Source organism: Cricetulus griseus, chromosome 3, assembly GCF_003668045.3.
Source record: "Cricetulus griseus strain 17A/GY chromosome 3, alternate assembly CriGri-PICRH-1.0, whole genome shotgun sequence".
Lineage (NCBI taxonomy): Eukaryota > Metazoa > Chordata > Mammalia > Rodentia > Cricetidae > Cricetulus > Cricetulus griseus.
The window spans coordinates 50954661-50965758 of NC_048596.1; the positions used below are offsets into that span (position 1 = coordinate 50954661).

Sequence of the window (11098 nt, forward strand, 5' to 3'; positions counted from 1 at the left end):
GCTGGGTAACACCATTGTTTTTCTTTCTTTTTCTATTTCCTTCATATATTTAACCCTACTTCTCCTTTATCTTTCCAATTGCCCTGTCTACTTCCTTTGTCTTGTTCACTTACTATACACATTTGTCCTAAGTAGCTTTTAACATCATAACACATATTGCAGTACATAAAATATTAGGTTTTTCGTATTTTTTGTTTATGGTCATTGGTTACATATTAATAGGCTTCAGTCAACTTTAAATACGCTGTGTGATTGAATGTCCTTACTTTTGTAAAAGTTTGTTTTCTGCTCATCTCATGGTACCAGAGATTGAGTACTCAAGAGTACAATGCTTGGGGCTAAAGAGACATCTCAGTCAAAGAATTTCCCCCCTTAGCATGAGTACCTGAGTTTGGAACCTCATTGACCACATAAAAAGTAAGGTGCAACAACACGTATCTGTAACCATGCTGGTGAGGCAAAGCTGCAGGATCCCTGGGCTTTCTGGGCAGACAATCTAATTGAACTAGTCAGCTCCACAGTCAGTGAGAGACCCTGTCTCAAAAAATAAGGTGGACAGTATGTAAGAAAGACACCAGACATTGATCTTGACCTCCAAATGCACACACACACACACACACACACACACACACACACACACACAAACATGCACACTTATAGACCCACACAGACACACATACAAACACACACATACCCACACACATACACATATACACATACATACACACACAAACTTGCACACACACAGACACACATATACACATATATACACACAGAGACACGCATACAATGCACACACACACAAACATACACACACACATGCCCACACACACAAACATGCACATATACATACATACACAGACACACAAAACTCAATGTGATAGTCCCTAAATAAAATCTAAAGAGGCATCCAAACCAAACAGAAGGGATATGATAAAGCAAGACAGCATGACTCCTCCAAGGACTCTAGCTCTTCAATTACTGAATTCGAAGATAATGAAACAGCTAAAATGGCAGATGAAGATTACAAAAGTTTACTAGTAAATATGGTGACTGGCCATAAACAAGATCAGTTCAATCCAAGGCCTGGAAAGGAAAGACAGAAAAAAAAAGGATGGGAAAAACAGCAATGTGGGTGGAAAAGTAAGCACAGAAATTGAGATTTGGAAAAAACAAAAACATTGGAAATTTGAAAATCAGCGACTCAAAAACCACATTGGAAAGCATCACCCATAGACTTGCCCTAATAAAATACTGAATGTCAGGTATAAAGGACATGGGTGATAAAATACTACAGACATAAATAAGAGGAGAAGTTAAATAAGTATGACCACTATGTCAAAGAACTTTATGATAAAATCAAAAGCAAATACCTGATAATCCACTGGACAGACAGATGATTTGACATCAACACTGAAGACTTAGAGAATTGCTTCACTAAATTATATCAGGGATTTTCTGAAACTCAGGGGAAATACAGGAGGTGTTTTAGAATCCCAGTTACACTAGATCAGAGAAGAACTTATGCATGGCAGCTTTAAAGGTACAAAACAAAAGAACAATGTTTAAAAATATAAAGAAAAATCAATTTATCTAGAAAGACAAACACCTCCAAATAAAATCAGGTATCATCAGAGCAATCTCAGAAAACTGAAAAAAATAAATCCATACATTTTAATCCTTGAAAACAAGCAAGCAACGACCAAACAATGTTGCTACACCCATCAAAACTGTCTTTCAAATTCAACAACAAATAAAGACATTTTTCAGATAAGTATAAACTAAGTCAACTCATGATGACAAACAAACTAGCATTGTAGAACATAATTAAAGGAATAGTATACACAACAAAAGAAAGAAAACTCTCAGACCTGAGATACAGGGAAGAATAAAATCCTGTAACACAATAAATAAAAGACCCAAAGACAGATATTGGGGTTCAAACTTCAAGCAGAAAAGCGAAGCAGCTAGTCACTAGCTCTGACTCTACCCCAGATTGAAAGGCAATCCTGACTTCACCAAACCTCAGACTGTTGTCACTCCTCAGCTGTCTCTCCTCAGCGGAGCTGGGGAATCCTGAGACTTGAATGTCTTCCTATCCTCAATGTGGCTGGAAAATGAATGCCAGCTCTGAGACCCTGTTCCTGTCTTAAATACATCCCCAGTGCTGGGATTAAAGGTGTGTGATCCCAGATGTTGGGATCAAAGGCGTGACCTCTGTTACTCTTCACTCTTATGTAGACCAGGGTGGCCTTGAACTAACAGAAATCTGTCTACCTCTTCTTTTTGCTTTTTTTTTTTTTTTTTGCTTTTTTTTTATTAGTTCAAATTAAGAACAAGCTTGCTTCACATGCCAATCCCTTCTCCATCTCCCTCCACTCCCCCCAACCCTCTGGCCCAAACACCCACCCTGCCCCCACCCCATCCACCCTTCACTCCCCAGGCAGGGTAAGGCCCTTGACGGTGGCTCCCCAAAGTCCACCACATGATCCTGGGCTGAGTCTAGGCCCTCCCCCATGTGTTCAGGCCAAGAGTACATCCCTTCACATGGGATAGGCTCTCAAAGTCCCTTCTTACACCAAGGAAAAAATACTAATCCACTACCAGGGGCCCCCTAGAGTTCGGAGGCCTCCTCATTGACATACATGTTCAGAGATCTGATTAAGTCCTGTGCTGGCTTCCCAGACAGCAGTCTGGGGTCCATGTGCTCCCCCTTGTTCATGCCAGCTGATTCTGTGGGTCTCACCAGCCTGGTACCGACCCCTTTGATCTTCATTCCTCCCTCTCTGCAACAAGGTTCCAGAGTTCAGTTCAGTGTATATCTGTGGATGTTTGATTCTGCTTCCATTAGCCACTGGATGAGGGCTCTAGGATGGCATAAAAAGTAGTCATCAGTCTCATTATAGGGGAAGGGCATATAGGTTGTCCTCTCCACCGCTGCCTAGATTGTCAGTTCCTGTCATCCTTGTAGATATCTGGAAATCTCCCTAGTGCCAGATCTTTCCTCAGACCTGTAATGGTTCCCCCTGATATGGTATCACGCATCCTGATCTCCTCTATTCTTCCCCCAACTCAACATTTCTGCTCCTCAATTTCCTCCTCTCCCCTCCTCTTCTCCTCCTCTCATTCTGGCAGCTCCCTCTCCCCCACCCTCATGCTCCCAATTAGTTCAGGAGTTCCTGCCCCTTCCCATTCTCTGGGGTCCATGTATTTTCCCCTTAGAATCCTACTTCTTTCCTAGTTTCTTTGGTGAAGAGAATTGTAGGCTTGTAATCCTTTGCTTTATGTCTAAAATTCGTATATGAGTGAGTACATACCATGTTTGTCTTTTTGTGACTGGGTTACCTCACTCAGGATGGTTTCTTGTAGTTCCATCCATTTTCCTGTGAATTTCAAGATTCCATTGCTTTTTTCTGCTGAGTAGTACTCCATTGTATACATGTACCACATTTTCTCTATCCATTCTTCAGTTGAGGGGCATCTAAGTTGCTTCCAGGTTCTGGCTATTACAAACAATGCTGCTATGAACATGGTTGAACATATGTCCTTGTTGTATGAACGTGCATTATTTGGGTATATGCCCAAGAGAGGAATGGCTGGATCTTGAGGTCAACTGATTTCCATTTTCCTGAGCAACCGCCATACTGATTTCCAGAGTGGTCTTACAAGTTCGCACTCCCACCAGCAATGGAGAGCTTTTTCTCCACATCCTCTCCAGCATAGATTGTCATTGGTGCTTTTGATTTTAGCCATTCTGGCCGGTGTAAGATGGTATCTCAGAGTCGTTTTGAGTTGCATTTCTCTGATGGCCAAGGATTTTGAGCACTTTTAAGTGTCTTTCAGCCATTTCCGATTCCTCTATTGAGAATTCTCTATTTAGTTCTGAATCCATTTTTTAATTTCATTGTTTGGTGTTTTGGTGTCTAGCTTCTTGAGTTCCTTGTATATTTTGAAAATCAGCCCTCTGTCAGATGTGGGGTTGGTGAAGATCTTTTCCCATTCTGTGGGCTATCGTTTTGTCTTACTGACTGTGTCCTTTGCCTTACAGAAGCTTCTCAGTTTCAGGAGGTCCCATTTATTAATTGCAGACCTCAATGTCTGTGCTACTGATGTAATGTTCAGGAAGCAGTCTCCTGTGCCAACTCGTTGGAGGGTATCTCCCACTTTCTCTTCTAGAAGATTCAGTGTAGCAGGATTTATGTTGAGATCTTTGATCCATTTGCACTTGAGTTTTGTTCATGGTGACAGATATGGATCTATCTGCAATCTTCTGCATGTCTGAATCCAGTTGTGCCAGCACCATTTGTTGAAGATGCTATCTTTTTTTCCATTGTATAGATTTAGCATCTTTGTCAAAAATAAGGTGTTCGTAGGTGTGTGGGTTAATATCAGGGTTTTCAATTGATTCCAATGATCTATCTGTCTATTTTTGTGCCAATACCAAGCTGTGTTCAGAACTATGGCTCTATAGTAGAGCTTGAAGTCGGGGATGGTGATGCCTCCAGAAGATCCTTTATTGTAAAGCTACCAACTGCATTCAGTAATGGTAATAAGTCACCATTGATAAAGAGATAATCTTTATCAATATGACTATCAAGCCTCAGGATCAGGCATCAGAAACACTGGTATTTGGTCAAGCATCATCTTGCACTGCTCTACAAGTAAGTTTCTCATTTCTGTAGCCATAACTGAAAATTATCACATATGATAACAAGCCTTGGCCCCTCCTGTGGCCACTGTAGTAAATTGTCTCATTGCTACCCATGTACAGCATGCCAGTCGCTGCCCAAGTACTCCAATTCAGTATCTTCCCCATTCAATCCATGGCACTACTTATGGCAAGCTCCATATTCTAAAAGAAAACCTTTGGTTGTCATAAGCTTTGTTAAAGTAGATCTACTGTGCTCTCCATTCCTTAAAGAAATGCTCACAACTTATGCGAGCTTATGTCCTAATCATATTAATTTACAATTTCCTTCCTTATGTCTCTCTGAATATTTCTACATTTTCTTCCCCAGTAAAGGAGTCATGGTTTCATACCACATCAGGACACAGAGAAAACAGAGAAAGAAAAGAATGGTTTTAGTGATACCTAGTGCCTACTGCCCTAAACTTGGTCCATATCCCTGAGTCTGATGGGTGCTTGCCTGAAAAGACAGCATGAAAACCCCTCAGAAAGTTCAGGAAAAAAAAAAAAAAAAAAAAAAAAAAAAAAAAAAAAAAAAAAAAAAAAAAAAAAAAAAAAAAAAAAACCTACCTTTTATGGCTGACCAAGCAAACAAAAGAAAGCAAGAACTCTTCCAAGAATGTGATACACTGACGGGCAACAGCACCGTAAAAGTTTAAGTAAAACTGATGTTCCAACTGCATCACACATAGTGGGAAAGAAACTAATTAGAATTCAACAGCAATACAAATTGCAGAAAACCTACAAACTCATGGAAATTGAAAAACACCCAATTGCACCATTCCTGGGTCGAGGGAGAAATAAAAAGTGAATTAAAGACTTCCTAGAATTTAATGAGAATGTAGACACAACATACCCAAACTTATGGGACACTCTGAAAGCAGTGCTAAGAGGAAAGTTCATAGCACTAAGTGCCCACATGAAGAAACTGGAGAATAGTCACACTTGAGAATTGACAGAACAACTGAAAGCGTTAGAACAAAAAGAACAAACTCACCACAGAGGAGTAGACACCAGGAAATAATCAAACTGAGGGCTGAAATTAATAAAGTAGAAACTAGGAAAGCATTACAAAGAATCAATGAAACAAAGAGTTGGTTCTTTGAGAAGATCAACAAGATAGACAAACCTCTACTCAAACTAACCAAAAGGAAGAGAGAGAGCATGCTAATTAACAAAATCAGAAATGAAAAGGGGGTTATAACAACGGACAGTGAGGAAATCCAGAGAATCATCAGGTCATACTTTGAAAACCTGTACTCCACAAAATTTGAAAATCTAAAGGAAATGGACAATTTTCTGGACATATATCACTTACCAAAATTAAACCAAGAACAGATAAGCAGTTTAAATCGACCTATAACCGCTAATGAAATAGAAGCAATCATCAAAAGCCTACCAACCAAAAAAATCCCAGGGCCAGATGGCTTCACTGCAGAATTCTACCAGAAATTCAAACAAGAGCTAATACCAGTACTCCTCAAATTGTTCCACACAATAGAAGCAGAAGGGACATTGCCAAACTCTTTTTACTAGGCTACAATCACTTTGACACCCAAGCCATACAAAGATACAACTAAAAGACAGAACCACAGACCAATATCCCTCATGAACATCGATGCAAAAATACTCAACAAAATATTGGCAAACCTAATCCAAGAACATATCAGAAAAATCATCCACCATGATCAAGTAGGCTTCATCCCAGGGATGCAAGGATGGTTCAACATACGAAAATCCATCAATGTAATCCACCATATAAACAAACTGAAAAAGAAAAACCACATGATCATCTCACTAGATGCTGAAAAAGCCTTTGACAACATCCCTTCATGATAAAGATCTTGGAGAGAATAGGAATAACAGGAACATATCTAAGCATGATAAAAGCAATATACACCAAACCAACAGCCAACATCAAACTAAATGGAGAGAAACTCAAAGTGATTCCTCTAAAATCAGGAACAAGACAAGGCTGTCCACTCTCTCCATACCTCTTCAATATTGTACTTGAAGTTCTAGGTAGAGCAATAAGACAAGAAAAGGGGATCAAAGGGATACAAATTGGAAAGGAAGAAGTCAAACTTTCACTATTTGCATATGATATGATAGTCTACATTAGTGACCCGAAAAACTCTACCAGGGAACTCCTACAGCTGATAAACACCTTCAGCAAAGTGACAGGATACAAAATTAACTCAAAAAAATAAATAGCCCTACGAGATACAGATAATAAATGCAATGAGAAAGAAATCAGAGAAACAACTGGGGAACAAGTGTTGAAATACGTGAGCCTATATCAATTCCCCAGCATGGGCATGAGGGATGGGAAGGAATAGCTATGGCATTACTAGAGGAATGTTCCATTTGGATCCCCACTCTGGACTCCTATGAGAAGGAAGATTGAAATAAAAACTCAGTCTCCATTGGTCAATATTTAAATTTGCATGTTACACCTCATGTCTGGTAGTGAACTGAGATTTCTGAAGCTGTTCATCTTAGCAGTCGAAATAAGAACAAGGTCAGAAAAGGGCCTCAAAGCTCAGTTTGTTCTTTTAAGAACAGAGCACACATGTGGAACACGGAGTCAGCAAATGACTAGGAGATGAGATACCATTATTGAGTTTAGGCATAGCCATCGACACATAAACCATGCCTGCAAAGTGAGGCATCCCACTTGTAATAGTGACAGGCAATAGCAATCTCTTCAAGAGGTGACTGGGTGCCCAGACCTTCCCTGGTTTTAACAGCAAGACAGAAAATAGTCCTGATCAACCAGACTGATAATTGAGAACACAATGGCCCTAAATGGATAAACACAATGTAGTTCTTTTCCTCCATTTGATGCTTCTACATCTTTTCCTGTATCTTTTAACTACACTCTTAGAATTTATCACCCTTGCCGGGTGTTGGTGGTGCATGCCTTTAATCCCAACACTCGGAAGACAGAGGCAGGCGGATCTCTGTGAGTTCGAGGCCAGCCTGGTCTCCAGAGCGAGTGCCAGAGAAACCCTGTCTCAAAAAACCAAAAAAAAAAAAAAAGAAAGAATTTATCACCCTGGACCACATATACATTGGGCCTGTTTTTTCTTCAACATTTAGATATTGTCTATAAACAGCATACTTTGGTCATTTCTTTGGACTTCACTCTTTTGGGGAGACCCTTGAGTATATGTAAACTGAGCAAAATGTCACCAATACATATTAACTGACTTCTGTATGCAGCCAATAACCCACATAGTGACTAAGGGATCTCTCTCTCACTCTTACCCTTGCCCTCTCTAGCTCTTGATCTCTCTTCTCTCACACTAAACAGCTCAAAACAATAGAAATGAGCCCATATGGTGGGCACATGACTTTAATTCCAGCACTCCAGAGGCAGAGGCAGGCCTGGTCTACAGAGCTAGTTCCGGGACAGCTATGGCTACACAGAGCAACTCTATCTTGATAAACAAACAAATGAAAAACAATAGTAATGTATTATCTCATTGTTCTAAAGATTGGACATCCAAATCAAGGTGTCAGTGGTACCACTCTCTCTCTCTCCAAAGGCTCTAGGGAGGGATCTTTGCTTGTTTCTGCTTAGTCTCCAGTGATTACTGGTCAGTCGTGGCCTTCATGGTTTGTAGATACAATCTTCAAAGCAAAGTGACATCATACCTCCGGTGTCTGTCCATGTTTCCATCTTCTTATAATCCTCATGTTATGTTGAAGGGACCAGCTCCCCTTTTGGCAGTCATAACGGCAGAACACGTGCTTGTCTGACTTTGTCCTAGACACTAGAAAGTCAGATGCCTGCCTCGTGACAAGGAACCAATCAGAAGTTAGCTGGTGGCGCTATGCTTTACGACCCTGGGTGTACTTTACGGACAAGCACACAGCAATGACGCAAAGCATAGCAACCACCCTGGGAGGGCCTATGGACCATAACAACCAGTTGGCCAATCAACACAGAGCAAAACCTCCAATGCTGGAGGCACACCAATAGTAAGCCTGTGCATACCCCTAGACACTCCCCTTACACTGTCCTATAAGATCTCAGTCCTGAGGCTTCTCAGAGTCTTTTGGGAGCCATCCGCCATGGCGGGTGGGTGAAAGACCCAAACTAACATGGGGTTAGCTCATTAAATTACAATAAAGCCTCATGCAGTTTGCATCAAGCTCTCGAATCCGCCTGGTGATTGGGGTAACCTCGGTCGTGGCCTGGGATTCCGGATACCTGAGTTTTCTGGGGGTCTAACATAACAATGTCTGCTGTTAGGTATGGCATAGTCCAGTGGATAATCAATGGCCTTCCTATTAACCATGACATTACAAGGATTTAGCAATCACCTCCCATGAACCACAGGCAGAGATCAGACCCTTCTTAGTATACAGTTAATTCTTTACCACTCTGCCTCAGTCCGGCCTGTATCAGTCCCACGCCATCTATTCCGGGCTAATGTCTTTGGGGCTGCAATCAGAACCAGCCAAACAGCCCCAGATCCATCCCTGAGTGGGGCAGTGTGGATCAGGAAACTCCCAGCAACCCAAGGCGTTAAGGACAAGACAGAGACATCTTGTCATCTCAGGAGGGCTCTCAGTCCATACTGGAGTCCACAGTTTATTCAAGCATCCTCTTAAATAGCTTTCCAACAGTGGGGGTGATAGCAGAAGACATCTATTATCATGTATAAAGCTGATATCAAATATTTCCTTTAATCCTAGAGACACCCCTAAAACTGCATGTGCTCCCTAGTCTCTCACCAGTCCCTAGGCACATTCCACCAGCCCCCATGATGAGTGTGCCAGGGGCCTAGGCCTATTGTTACACAAACTAGGAGACATTCTCCACCAAGGCCAGGCCATCCGGAGGTAACCAGCCAACATCTGAAAGACAATGGGAGATTCAAGCTCCTGGAATTGAGTTGAGGTGGTTTGCACCAAAAATTTCATAATCGGTATTCGGGCCCTGGACACCACCCTCCTTTGTTCTCCAATCTCTCTCTCTCCTCTCTCTCTCTCTCTCTCTCTCTCTCTCTCTCTCTCTCCATATTGTGGAAAAGATGACCACTAACATCCCCAAATCAACAGTAACTATAATAAGCAAATATTTGGGTTTTGGTATTCTGCTTCATTTCTATATAGTTGGCCCTGTTCAGGTCACCTCTTGAGTTAATTATTGTTGCCAATCAAAGGAAGCACTTGGTTGGCCCAGCATGGTTTATGAGCCCAAATCTGTGGGTGTGGACTAAGGCCTAGAACCATTAGAATGAAGATGGAGGCACTTTCCTTGTGTATTATTTACTCTCCTGTTGCTGGGCCATGGTAGCTGACAGAAACAACCTGAGGGAGAGAAGTTTTCAATCACTGTGGGGACAGTATAGTGGAACCCACCATGATGGGTATGTATTGTGGGTGTTCCTTACATCATAGCAGACCAGCAAGCAAACATCCAGGCTAGACCCAAAGTGATAGGGTCTAGGGAGAAAACAGTACAGTTTTTCTTTGGTTGGTGGTGAGATGGAAACACGAAAAAAATATTAGGGAAGTTACCCACCCGGTCCTGAGCATTTGGGGCCATCGTTACTGAGGTTGTGGTTTGTTCTTCCAAGCTACAGAACTAATGATTGGGAATTCTTACATAAGGGCAGTTCCTTGTCCTGGTAACACATGAGTCTGTGCTGCCCTGGCTTGCAAAGTGAAAGCCTATCATTGACATCAACTCATCTAGCCAATAAACGTAGAAAGCAAATTGATAATGAAAATATTCCTGCAGTAAACCTAAAGCTGGTATAAAAGTTATGAAAAACCAAACTCATAATTCAGATAAAATTGCTTTAATGTAAAAGGGATCTTTCCAGTGGGTCACTGCTGCAGTAGCTTGTAGCCTCTGGGTGATCTGTTCTCCCTCCTTTGACTATTAGAAGAACAGGACTAGAATCTAGAATCAGCTCGGTGAATAAAAGGGTTTTGGTCGTCTCCTGCTGCTGTAACAACTTTAAAGAATGCTGGAAGCAGGGAGAGGACAGATGTTAACAAAATAAGGGCACTGGGAGATGAAGGGATTTAGAATTGGAATCCCGAGGCTTAAAGGAAGAAGCGAGGTGGGGTTTTCGGGTGCTCCGGGTATCTAGGGCACAGAACCAGGCAAGTTACAGACTTTGTTTTTCATTCTTCATGAAAGATTAGAACGGGGGGGGGGGACACTTAAAGGGACGAGGTTTTAATTTAGAATAGTAATCAGCAAGACTTAAAAGCATGCAATAATTGTAAGGTACAGGAGACAAAGGGTACCGCGTGCTTCTAGGGAGGTCAGTGAGTAGAAGAGGAGCGTTGCTCGGTGGATCTGGAGCCCGGGGAGGCTAGTGCGCAGCGGAAGGGACCACGAGGCTTGACGGTAACTCGGTGGCGCCGCAGCCCCACCCTCGT

General features: G+C 41.7%; 1 protein-coding gene across 1 annotated transcript in view; it reads right to left on the reverse strand.

Annotated features, from left to right (window-relative positions):
• LOC100756762 (secretoglobin family 2A member 2) overlaps positions 1–11058 on the reverse strand; it is a 36590-nt gene extending 25532 nt beyond the window's left edge. Inside the window, exon 1 of the mRNA XM_027408310.2 lies at positions 10964–11058. The gene's annotated coding sequence lies outside the window, so the exon portion shown is untranslated. The remainder of the gene's footprint in view (positions 1–10963) is intronic.
• Between the last annotated feature and the right edge of the window lie 40 nt (positions 11059–11098).